This window comes from Felis catus, chromosome A2, assembly GCF_018350175.1.
Source record: "Felis catus isolate Fca126 chromosome A2, F.catus_Fca126_mat1.0, whole genome shotgun sequence".
NCBI classification, from domain to species: domain Eukaryota; kingdom Metazoa; phylum Chordata; class Mammalia; order Carnivora; family Felidae; genus Felis; species Felis catus.
In genome coordinates this window covers 34,170,543-34,183,628 of record NC_058369.1, presented here as the reverse complement: position 1 = coordinate 34,183,628, position 13,086 = coordinate 34,170,543, and the positions used below count along the sequence as shown (strand labels likewise).

The 13,086-nt window shown below is 47.2% G+C and overlaps 2 long non-coding RNA genes across 2 annotated transcripts in view; both read left to right on the top strand.

The window, feature by feature from the left end:
• Positions 1 to 13,086, top strand: part of LOC109496568 — a 395,231-nt gene that overhangs the window by 127,603 nt on the left and 254,542 nt on the right. The window lies entirely within an intron of this gene.
• Positions 6,414 to 11,368, top strand: LOC123383741. The gene is made up of 2 exons (XR_006593883.1): positions 6,414 to 9,060; positions 10,794 to 11,368. It is a non-coding gene; the product is annotated as an uncharacterized LOC123383741 (long non-coding RNA).

Sequence of the window (13,086 nt, the reverse complement as noted above, 5' to 3'; positions counted from 1 at the left end):
AGGAGAAAAAGGCAAATAGCGCCCTTAATTTTGCTCTAAATGATGGCTCAAGCCTGATGACAGCGGAGTCCTCAGCCAGTGTTTTCTGAAGCGTTTTCCAAGAACACTGGCCCCATGTGATGTGCCTCTAGGGAAGGGTTCCATTTTTCCAAATATGTTTGCAAATCGCTCCAGACTCCCTCTCCTGTCTTCCAACCCCCGTTGCTTCAAAAAGTGCACGTTCACATTAAAGACTCTGAGGAGTCCTGTGGGAAAGAAACTTGGTTGACTTTGATCAGCAAAGCATATTTCAGGCTTCTATGTCCCCAAGGCCTCCCCCGCCTCTTACTCTGCGTCACTTCTGTCACTTCTTGGGCAGTTCTTCTGAGCAGGTACACCCGGAGGTTTCAGTAAGCAATCCTGAATGTATCTTTGGAGTCTGGGCTCTGGGGTTAAATTCATTTAATGCACCTGCCGGTTAGATAAATCTCCCCTTCACCTTCATGTTTCCAAGCCGGGCTCTTGGTCATCAGTGGCAGGACACTTAAGGACACCCAACCTCCGCTGCCAGAAGGAAGTGACGAGCCCCTACCTTTCTGTTCAACAGCACAGCCTCGCGTAAGCAGAACCTGATTCCAGACTGATACTTCTCTTTCCTTAAGGGTCCCCATCTCCTCTCCTAAAAGATGTTATCTCATCTGTCTCATAAATCAGAGATTTCTGTCTGATGTGCTTCCTGTTCCATGTGGCTACCTACAGCCAGAGCTTCCAAGGCCCCATGTTCACGGTTTCTTGTAAAATACTGCACACGGGTAGTCTTTCAACATGTCAGGGTAAAATAGTGTTCCTTCTTAAATGATTGCACTGCTCTGAAGTCCAGCAGCAAGAACTTGGCCCCACCTACACCCCACTGGCTTTCCAGGTCTTGTTGGCCCTTCTCGTTCACCACCATCCTGGTGCCTAGAACAATAATGCAGTCAGTCCGTACTGGCACACAGTGGGTACTTGACAGATACTTCTTGGAAGAGCGAACTAGGCAGAATGTTCCATAATGGTCACACTTACAGACTGTTGAGCGCATCTCTGTGGCTGACACATCCAGATCGTGTCAGTTTCTCTCCTTATGTTCTCCTTCTAGGACTGGCCAGCCTCCCGAAGCTTGGGGCTGTATTTCGCACGCTCAATCCTGTTGCTCTAGGACAGGAGCAATGTCAAGATCTTCTCGGAAGACCCATGGAATGTGTTCTGTGGGCACCCGACAGCGGCCTGTGGCCAAATGAATAAAAGGAGAATCACTATGCAGAATAGGGGATTTATCAGAAGAACAGGACAGAGTAGAAATGACCAGGAAGCTGCGAGGAGTTCCAAAGTCTTTATGCATCCGGACTCCCTCTCTCAAGTGTGGGTCATGCCCATGTCCGCTGTTGGGGTCCAAGTATGGTGGGCCTATCTGGCAAATGTGGGAGGGAGCTCCCACATTTTCTTTGAATGGGCTTTTTAGCTTCCTCCAAGAGGACTCATCTCAAAAAGGAAAGTGGCATAACAAAGTAAATAATAAACCCAGTCATCAGAGAGACGGAAAGATTCTGGGTCAAGTGTGTTGACCATTCCTCCAGTGACATCCCTGGAGCAGCCTTCTGACTGCATGTGCAAGTGTTAGAGAACGGGGCTGTGAGTAAATACTAAAAGTGTGATTTCCCTAAATTTGGGGTCAGATTAGTAGTTGAGAATCCCTGCCTGGAGGCCTCCCTTAGGTTAACAGAGCATCACAAATGAGGGGAAAAATCATTCTTCTCTTCTTACCCAGGGCTCTTGTACAACTTTGGTGCTTGGAGGTACATGGCAACCCTTGGCAGGGATTCTGTGCAAAACACGGTGAGAAGCTGGTTCCCTGAGGAGCAAGCCAGACTCTTCCCAGGGCCTGCAGGGAGGACAAGAGCCCCCTGCTCAGCAGAGCAAAGACTAGTGCTTAGAGCTACTCAGACACCGTAGAGGGGAGGGGAGAGGGGAGCTTAGTGTTAACAGAAACCCAGACTTTTAGGGTACCTCTTGGGACCAGCTGGCCAGCAAGGTAGTTTCAAGCAACTTTTTGGGGGAGGGCTATGGGGAAAGCCGGGGGGTTGTGTGCACAGGTGAGGGCCAGAGGCTGAGTCATGTGTACCGTAAAATAGGAAGTTGATTCCAAGATGACAAAACCCCTGTGGCCATTCAGTATGGGCTTTCAGAAGTCTCTCCTCTGGGACACCTTGGGCATGTCTGCACAGGTCAGAAAACTAACATTTTAGAGAAAATATTCTGAGACAGGAGGCAGGGACTCTGATGATAAAATCAAAGAATTTTAGAAGACAGACTTTGAAGGTGATTTCATTCAAGTCCGTCTCTTTCCAGATGAGAAACTGATGTCCTAAGTGATATGTGGGAAGTCACCTGGGGAGGAATGATGGTGTTTTTTTCTGAAACAATAGTGTTGAGTAATGGTCCTATTTCAGCAGCTTCTGTCATAGGCCTAGCCTTTCGAGTGCTCTCGGCTTTGGGAGAGCCATCATGGAGTAAGGATTGGCCACTGCTAAAAATTCTACCACAGGGGAAAATGCTTTATTCCTCTGGAGGTATCCAAGCCCAGCCTCACTGATCTCTAGATCCAAGAACAGCAAAAAATACCCACTCTCTACCTTAAAGCCAGATTTCTACTGGAAATGCTGCTTGAGACTACCTTGCTGGCTAGGCGGCCCCAAGGGGAACCCTAAATGTCCAGGTTGATGTTCAGACTAAGCTGCCTATCCTTAGAAGCCCATAGGCACCTGGGTTATGTTAGCACCAGAGTATCTTTCTCTTCCCTTTCCCGTGTGAGCTACACCATGGTCATGAATTGAAATAAGAACCTACCTTTGGCAGCCATCCACAGGTATTTTTTTTAAAATAAATAGGCTCAGGGGCGCCTGGGTGGCGCAGTCGGTTGAGCGTCCGACTTCAGCCAGGTCACGATCTCGCGGTCCGTGAGTTCGAGCCCCGCGTCGGGCTCTGGGCTGATGGCTCAGAGCCTGGAGCCTGCTTCCCATTCTGTGTCTCCCTCTCTCTCTGCCCCTCCCCCGTTCATGCTCTCTCTCTCTCCCAAAAATAAATAAAAGTTGAAAAAAAAAATTTTAAATAAATAGGCTCAGCCAGCCACACCTGCCGAGACAAGCCCCCCACTCCCACCTGATCCCAGGGGAGCCTTTGCGAATTCCCTTGACAGGTGTCTGCTGAGAGGACTTCTCCAGCAGACCCAGGGAGAAATGGCACGTGGGGTCCTCTTAGGCATTTCCTTCCTCAGTCCCTCAAGGCTCTGTTGCAAGCCCGTCTAGAAATTCCAAATCCTTAGAATTTGAAGAGTAGACCTCCTGAGGTTCAAAGAGCACCCCAGAGAGAAAGGCTCAGCTGGGGTCCAGATCTCCCCGACCCATCCCCTTTTCTGCCAGTTCCCCACCTGTCCAAATTGGGTCCCTCTCTATCCCTAGCTCTTTTCCTTCTGCCCTCACTTTGTTAAGAGAGGACACTTGCTGGTTTGTCCATTTATCCACTCACAGTACAGTTAGGGAGTCCGGGCCCCGGGCTGCTCACCACTGGGGCATGTCCTTGTCCTCACTGAGCCAGCAGTGTGCCAGAGATCTTAAATGAGGACACTATAGGGTGAGAGATGCTGGAGGTGGCTTCCGTACAGAACGGTGGGAGAAGACACAGAAGGACACCTGACAGTCTCGGAGGATCAAAAGGGGCCTCCTAGAGGAAGTGATGTTTTAACTAAGATATTCAGGATAAAACAGTTGCTTGTCCGAGCAGAGAGCCCGAGGGTAGCATGGGGACAGGGGAGTATTGCCCGTGGAACAGCTCGTCTGCACAAGCTCAGAGGTTATAGGATGATCTAGATCAATGGAAAGAACAGGATGGAAATAGGAGGCCTGGGATGGGGGCTCCACTGCTGGCACGTAGCTCTATTCGCAACAGAAGTCACTTCTTTCTGGTCTTCACATTCCCCATCCGTAGTGCAGAGGGAGTGGGCTGTAGGACAGAGGACAGCAGGTGGCCATAAAGCTCTTGTACCTATAATGCTGGCGCAAGGGCCATCCAAGGACTCGTGCCGGAAGGGCAAAGACAGTCACCTTGGGCTCAGCCCATGGAGCTCTCCCAAGTTCCTGCAGTCGGGGGAGGGCACTAGGGAGGGCAGTGGAAAGTTTCCCGGGACTCGGAGCCGCTGAAGTCGCCACTGCGTCCTGCTATCAGAGGGAGACATTTGTATAGTCCTCACTCTTTGATAGTCTGTGTCTGAAACATTTCGTAAAACCCGGAGAAGGGCAAACACAAAAGGTGTGATTGGATGGCATGCTGAAAGAACTTGCAGTGTGTAATGAATGGAAAGCAAATATTGATTGGAACTTGTTAAAATTGTGGTAGGTAGAATAAGAAGCCGTGTTTACCAAGGTTCTTAGATTTCTCCTAGGCACAGTAGGTGCTCAGTGATGATTTTGGCTTCATTAGAATGAATGTATGGATGCCTGGACTAGCCCTGATATTACATGGTTGTTACATGGGACTTGGTATTATTTGATTTCCAAAAACAAACAAGCAAACAAACAAAACCGTAGGAATAGTCTGGTTCCCATAGTGTTGACTTAAACTCATGGGATGTTTTCTCTCACGTAAATTATTTTCTTCTGATTCGAAACAGCATCTGTGGCCGTGGTCAAATGTCAGTCAAGGTAAATTCGTATCATCCCATCAAAACACGTTGTGATCAAGGTCATACAGCAAACACATGCTTTATCTTTCCTCCAGTTAAGGTCCTGGTGCCGCTTAGAACAACTGTTATGAGTATTGGCAGACACAGCTTAAGGTCAAACAGAATGAGTACTTGGCGGAATGGATCCATAAATGGCACATTTGATGATTGATTCCACTTGCAAAGGAAGCTGTTTCTTTGATTAAGTAAACATGAGATTAGCGTCCTCTGCGTAGGTATAACAAGAACCATTTAAAATGCATTGGGACGTAAGACTGAAAAGAAAAGACAAGACAAAGAAAGTTACGTTGGGGGAGGTTATAGTTTGTGTTCATGAAAACATGTGTCAAGCTGTTTGGCTGGCATGGTACCGGGTGCAAGATATCGCACTGTAATCGACCAGGCTGGACATCACTGCATTTCCACTCACCCCAGACAAGGGACGTAACCAGTACGAGATATTTGTGAGGTGGGGAAGATTCCAGTAAGAATTTCAAAGCAAGAGAATTTAAAAACAGCCAGTGGTAAGAGTTATCTCAAAAACTCACAGTTGAGGGTTGTTTTTTTGTTTGTATGTTTTGTTTTGTTTTGTTTTAGAGAGAGAGTGTGTGTGTGCATGAGTGGGAGAGGAGCAGAGAGAAAGGGAGAGAAAGAATCAAAAGCAGGCTCCACACCTTCAGCCCTTCAGTGCAGAGCCCGACGTGGGGCTTGAACTCACGAACCGGGAGATCGTGACCTGAGCCAAAATCGGGAGTCAGACGCTTAGCTGACTGAGCCACCAAGCCGCCCCTAAAGTGGAGTTTTTTCTTTCATAATTTTTTTTTTCATGTTTATTCAGTTTTTGAGAGACAGAGCACGAGTGGGCGAGGGGCGGAGAGAGAGGGAGACACGGCATCCAAAGCAGGCTCCGGGCCCCGAGCTGTCAGCAGAGAGCCTGATGCGGGGCTCAGACTCACGAACTGCAAGATCATGACCTGAGCCGAAGTCAGACACCAAGACTGAGCCACCCAGACGCCCCAAAAGTTGCATTGTTTTAGACACCTCTCACACTGGCTGCTTTTTACATGTACTATTTGGAGCCAGCATCTAACTAGAATGTCGCCATCCCGATGTTCAGTTTGGGAGGCACCAGTGCTCATCTCCAGGTGGTTATGTTCTCAGCCTTTGGCTCCCATTCCCCGTTTCCTTTCTGAGAGCCCAACACCACAAATCACCACAAAGGGGAGCATCGACCTGGTGAGTCAAGCCCCTGTAGGAGGCATCAAGTGGATGGATCCTCGTCTGGATGGTAAAGGAACACGTCATAAAGCTGATCATTTACGTGCTCAGCCATTACCCAGGCTGGGCCGATGTGGGCCCACATGTCTATTACTGTTTAGGGCCCCAACCAACCTCTCAGCCCCCAAGTCACCCATAGGGGTCTGGGAACTTCTCGCACAAAATGTTTGCGTATACCCCCTTTCTGAACGCTGGAGTGTGCTGGCACGACTTCATAAGGGAGACTGCCGGGAATGCATACAAACCATCTTAGAAGGGGGGGTGCCTTTCACGCCTTAGGGGTAATCTCCCTTCCTAACGCTGAGCAGGGTGACTCCCTAAGATCATTTCTGCTGCAGCGAGGACACCGGACAACTGTGTAAACCTTTCCCAAGCATCTTCCGTAGTTCAGCCTAGAAATCCTAAATAGAAAACCCTTTTTTCCCATGGATGGTCCACGTGAGTGAGGGTCGTACGTTTCTGCCAGAAATAAGTTGAGGGTCTGGGGTGGCATTGCCGCTCGATTCTTGAAGATGACTGGCCAAAGAGAGAGAGAAGGAGAAAAGAATACGAGTCGTGAAGATCTGGAAGGCTAATGGTTAGCCTCGCCTCCCCTTCAGCGTCTGCCCTTTTCCCCCTAACAAAGCCCTGTGAATGGGAATTCGCGCAGCTCACACGGAAGAGGCTCCCAAACTAATGGGCTCTTTGTTCTGCCGGCCATCTATGGCCGGCCATACGTATTCTGGCATCTCAAGAAAGCTGCAGCTTTGAAATGTTAGCGTGACACTTTCCTTCCAGCTTTAGAAATTTAATTTTGGAACTCAGGTGTTTTAGGTCCCTGCTGCTAAGGCCACCGCCGTTCATTTGTGTGCACAAAGTTACGCCTAAGGATTCGTTTTCACGAAGTTGGCCCGAGCGGAAGGAAAAAAAGAAAGAAGATCAGTGTGTGTTGTACTAGCTTTGGAGAATGAAGATTATTTAAGGGTCTGGTTGCAGATTATGGGCACCCCCCCAACCCTAAGATTCACTATGATTGCTATTAATGCATTTACTTTAGAGCAAGTAATTTAACCGAATAACCAGGAAGCTGAGTTAAATTAATCCCTAGCAAGGGGATTCATCCAAGGAAAAAGGCCCTGACAGACCTGTTGAAGCCCTCCCCCAAATCACCTTCTGAGGGACACAATTGCCCCTACTGGAATATTAGTGACAATGATCATTTCTGTGCCTGAAACTATTCATAGGGAACTACCTTTGCATTGATAATTGCTTTTGTTTTTCACAGCGACTCTGAGAAGTAGGCTCAGGGACAGATATTAACCTTTACAGTCCGGAAAGCTTAGCCCTTATGCTTAAGGTCACCCAGGTAACTGGCAGAAGCTGTGTTCGAATCCAGACCTTTCCATCTGAGAGTCAAGTGCTTTTCTTCGCCCTGATCGCTACTTTCTAGGAAGCAGAAAATGAGCTCATTAAATTGTTAGGCCTTTCAAGAATAACCATACTCGCAGGCACATAGCGTCTTCTAAATAAGACCGCCTGCTTGATCACCAGACAGTTTAGAAAACAGGCTTTTTCTGCTCACTTTTACTGTCATCTGTGAGACACAAAACTCAAAGATGCCTGGAAGAAGTAAGTTAGAATTCTGGGGCTGTGAGCCTTTTAAATAGCCCATTGTCTCCGAGGAGAAGAACAATCTGGGCTTTGTACGGCTGGGGGCATTTTTCATGAAGCCCTGTTCCCTAGACAGCCTCCACTCCTCACAAGGGCTGTTGTCTTTTTCCTGCCACAACATCAGTGTGACATATCTCACACTTAAAACGGCAGCCTACTCAGTCCCCATTCATGGATTCCTCTGGAAATGAAAAAAAAAAAAAATCTCTTTGTCAAAAGAGTTATTGGAAATGGAATTTGTGAAAAACCCTTACGATGCAAAGTGAACCCGGACAATAATGTTTTGTGACCGTTCTGTTTGATGTGTGCTGACGGGAATTAATCATTTTAGTTAACAGAATTGCTCTTTGTTATGCAAACTTTGCAAAGTCCGCCTCGTCTGACTCCTTGCTTTGGGGAATCCTGTGTGCAAAACTCATCTTTCTGTGGGCAGCAGGATTCCTGTAGCAGCTTCTGAAGCCAAATTTCTGCTTGACCTTAACGTCCGTACTGCCACCGGGTCGGATGCCAAGCCAAGCGAAGACGAGAATACTGTAAAATACGTGCACACACGGGTCCTATTCCCCAAGAATTGATTAAGTGGAAGGAGTATTTGCTTTCCCATTTCTCCTTTTCGTTGGCTGGCTTGTGAAATAGCCAGCTTCTATCAAAAATGACCACAACCCTAAAAACACGCCATTTCCAGATTAATACACTTCTGTTCACGTTAGATATCCAGCACCGGCCTATGTACCATTTCGTCCCCTGGAGGAGATAGTTTGGCCTGGATTGTGTGCTTTTCGATTGCAGATTTAAGAAACAAATAAAGCAAACCCCCACTGCCAGCAACACCTCCCTAACGCCCTATGGTTTCGCCGGGCATCGCTGACATGGCTCGAGCCAACGCTTCCAATCTTAGCCAGTGGGTCTGTGTTCTCTAGAATCACCCCACCGCCATCACCATAAAGACCAACAGACTTATTTTTATTAGAACCTATTCTCTTTCCGCCCATGAGAACCTAGCATGTTAGAACCATCACAACAGGGTTCCTTGAACCTCTTACGAGATTCTGTCTCCCAAACCGTCACCCTTCTAGAGTTGGTCAGGAAGGCGCCAGTCCCTCTGTATTCACGTAATAAGCCAACAGTTAGCCCCAGATGGTCTAGCTGCAAATATTCCAAGTGGCAAGGGCAATAACAACGCATCAGTGTAACCCATGAAGACAGCAAGCAGGCATTCGGAGTAGAAAAGATCGGAGGTCACATCCCACCTGTGCCGCGTCCCTACCACCTGGGTGATGTGGGCAGGTTCTCACATGTCTCGGGACTCAGGCCCTCTCTCATGGGTAAGGATGATGTGAGGTGGAAATTAAATGCTCCGGTGTGTACCACAACAGAACTTCGGCACGCGGCACATGGTAAGTATCTGACAAGTGACGGCTTCTAAAGTTACCATTGTCCTCGCTGCTGCTGTTCATCCTGTTGGTGAAAGAAAGTCCATTTTCCACGTAATTTTTTCAATGAAGACTAGAAAGTCGTGCCAGGAAATAGATCCTTATTCTTTGAAAATTCAAGATTTTTTTTTCTTATTCTGCCCCAGGTTTTAAGATATGTAAAATGTATAAATCCACTTTGAAATGGAAAAGTGGAAAAAATGGGAAAAAAAATGGAAAAAAAAATGGAAAAGTTGCCAGCAATAAGAACATGTTAGAATTTAATCAGTTGGGTTTTTTTTTTTTAATGTTTGTTTATTTAAAAAAAATTTTTTTTTCAACGTTTATTTATTTTTGGGACAGAGAGAGACAGAGCATGAACGGGGGAGGGGCAGAGAGAGAGGGAGACACAGAATCGGAAACAGGCTCCAGGCTCTGAGCCATCAGCCCAGAGCCGGACGCGGGGCTCGAACTCACGGACCGCGAGATCGTGACCTGGCTGAAGTCGGACGCTTAACCGACTGCGCCACCCAGGCGCCCCTAATGTTTGTTTATTTTTGAGAGAGACAGAGACAGAGAGTGAGCAGAGGAGGGCAGAGAGAGAGAGAGAGAGAGAGAGAGAGAGAGAGAGAGAGAGAATCTGAAACAGGCTCCAGGCTCTGAGCTGTCAGCATAGAGCCAGACGCGGGGCTTGAACCCTTGAACCGTGAGATGATGATCTGAGCCAAAATCGGATGCTTAACCGACTGAGCCACCCGGACACCCCACTCGGTTGGTTTTTAAAAGAAAATAATAGTGGGAAATTACAAAAGCAAAGCATTTGACCCCTCATGCTGCTTTTTTGGGGGGTGACAGAAAAGACCCCTACTGATCTCACGCAAACTTCATCTGCCGTCTGAGTGGAATGAGATTAAAGTTCTGATGCGTACGTCAAGCACAGTTGATAAATAACTATGAATGCGGGGGGAGAAAGGTGGGGGGTTGACAGTAGGACATTTATCAAGCGCACGGTTCCCTTGTAACCCTACCTGGGTCTTCAGTATGCCTCACCCTTATCAGAAGCTGATGGGAAATACAGTGTACTTGTTCGCCAGCTGCAGGGGTGTACTGTGGCTTTTCTAAATAAAGGGCATGGCAGGCATAATCATTTGAAAACTTATCTGCCAGGATATCTGGCCGCCCATCAAATGTTCGCCGGTAAACAGGTAATCTGAACCGGTGGGTTCCTGCAGACAGGGAGCGATTGAGTCTCCCTTGCCAGGGAGAGAGAGAGGACTTTGCCTGATTTGGAGTGTGGATATCAGGCCCGCTGGCCGGCGAACAGCCTCCCATTAAGGAATGCAGAAGCTTTTACACTGGTTACTGAAAGCCCGGGCATGTGGGCAGAGGGCCCTGTCCTGTCTCCCTGCCAGGACTTCTAAGACCACACTAAACTAACAAGGCTCGCTCCCAGACTTTCCCAGGAGAGCTCCTGCTTGTGAGAAAGAAACTTTCAGCAGGGACGGTACTGACTTTTTCTAACTCCGTAGACCACAACAATGTGTGAACAGATGTATGTGAAACATACATTTGGGGGGGGGGGGGGGTATCAACATTGATTTTATTTTCACCGACTTTTATAACACATTGCTAGTTTATTTTAATACGGGGAGATAGAAAGAAAACGAATGGTCTCCAATCTTACTACCTAACAAATCTTCTTGGCATCCTTTTTATAGTCTGATTCCCACTGAGCACACATGCAGGCAAGTGCCCACCTCAGAAGCATGCAGCTTGAATACACCTTTATTCCTGTTACCAGCTCCCGGATCAAGGCAAACTTTACCAGCCTCCCAGAAGTCCCCTTGGCTGCTTCCAGGCACTGCCCGCTTCCAAGGGAAGCTCCATCTGGATTTCCCCCAGCACAGATTCGCTTTGCCTTGGCATTCTTTTCCTTTAATTGACAAAAATAATTAGGTATATCATCAGAAAAATTTGAAAGCACAGAGACATGAACTGGAAAGCAAAATCCTCCTTCCCTGCCCCCTCTACTCTAAATGTAACTTCAGTGCCTCAATTTTCATTTTGGTGGTTTTGTTTTTCATTTCCTTCAGGAAACGTTTATGCCATGTGCCAGGTTTATGTCTTAATTTCTTCTCCTTCTCCTCCTCCCTTTGCTCATTCTCCCCTTCTTCTTCCTCTTCCTCCTCCTACCCTCCCCTCCTCCTCCTCTTCCTCCTCCTCTTCCTCCTCCTCCTCCTTCTCCTAACTCGCACACAACAGAGCATAATAAAATTGACCTATTTGTTGCTTATCTTCTTTGTACTGTTTTTCCCCTAAAGGACATTTGCACGGATTTCACACTACCACATTAAAAGTACTGTGGTGGTAGGGGTGCCTGGGTGGCTCAGTTAAACGTCTGACTCCGGCTCACGTCACGATAACTGGGTTAATGAGTTCGAGCCCCACGTCGGGCTCTGTGCTGACAGCTCAGAGCCTTGGAGCCTGCTTCAGATTCTGTGTCTCCCTCTCTCTCTGCCCCTCCCCTGCTCACCCTGCCTCTCTCTCTTTCTCTCTCTCTCAAAAATAGATAAAGGTTTTAAAAAATGAAAAAAGAAAGTGCTTTGGTGGTAGAGGGCATTGGGGGGGAAGAGTAAGCAGGAACATTTTATGATTTGTAACCACATCAGTTGTGCTCTTGGTCAGTAGAAGGGGAGGAGGGGGGAAAGAGTGCTGTTGGTTTTCTGTAAGAAGGTAGATAAGGTCTCCTAGGGTCATCCCTGCCTCTTTTCCAAATACCTGGGTCCTTCAATAACAGAGCTCAAGAAACAAAGCCCTGTAGCCCAGGGGAAGGACCCCTCTATCCTTCATCCCGAGGAACTCAGCCTCCATGGGGAGGGCCCATGAGACAACAGGCAGAAAAGCACATTCTTGAACTATGGTATTTGTTGGTTTCCCATTTTATTATTATTTAATATTTTCCTTGTTATGTTGAAAAATGAAAAGCCTCCCCCCGCCCCCCCAAAAAAGAAACAAAATACCTAGAGCTCACGTAGGTTTCCTTCAGCGAGCTGGCTTAACTTTGTTTTCCTTTGACAGGGGAAATTGCCATCCAGGGAGACGTTCTTACAATATTGCAGACTTTAAGCCTGCCACTTTATTTTTATTACAAATACGGCTTTCCAATAGGTGGCACTAGTGTGTTTAGATAGAGTGAACACAACCCAACAGGGAGAAATTGTAGGGTTGAAAATAATTATAGTCACCGCTTATCAACAAGTTTCTCTTGCACTCTTAGAGGTTGTCTTGACTTCTCAGCACCTCAGACAGGGGTGCAGGATACCCTAACTAGCCTTTCAGAAACTGACCCTAGCCTCTTGACAAGGAAATAAAGATTACAGAAAGAGAGCGAATAGATCTCCAATGCAGAGTATTCTCTTCAGCCTTTAGTTCACTTAAGGTAATGTTAAGATCTGACATTTAAAATTTAGGGTTGAAATTTTCCTTTTATAGACAGCTGAGCACCACGGGAGCCACAAAAGTCTAATTGGCCTGAAGGTCGCCTACTTGAAATGCCGTCTTGACGCCCAGAGAAAGGCATGCACTTTGCTTCTGTTTCTTGGTTTGCATTCGTGAGTGAGACGTAACAGTGGCTTCTCAGGGACAATCAGTGTATTCGATGCTGCCTTAAGAGAAGAGAATGGACCTTGTCCATTCGAGGTCAATTTACCATATGCCCTCAGGAGCACTTGAATTTTCACCGCTTTTTAGCACTATTATAACTGGAAAATTAGAGCTATTCTTCGTGTATCACAGAGTCTGGGAGAGCCCAAGTTCATACAGTCTCTGGGTGTTGGAACTGCGTTGAACGTGATTCCACTTCCTTCTTTTGTCTAACTATATCAACATGAAGTGTCATTTATGCTCTCTTGGATTATTAATCCGTCTGGAAAATGGAACTGAATCTTACTTCTGCTCCTCTGTTACATAAGGCAAAACAAAAGCCAAATACTTTACAAGCACCAGGCTTGA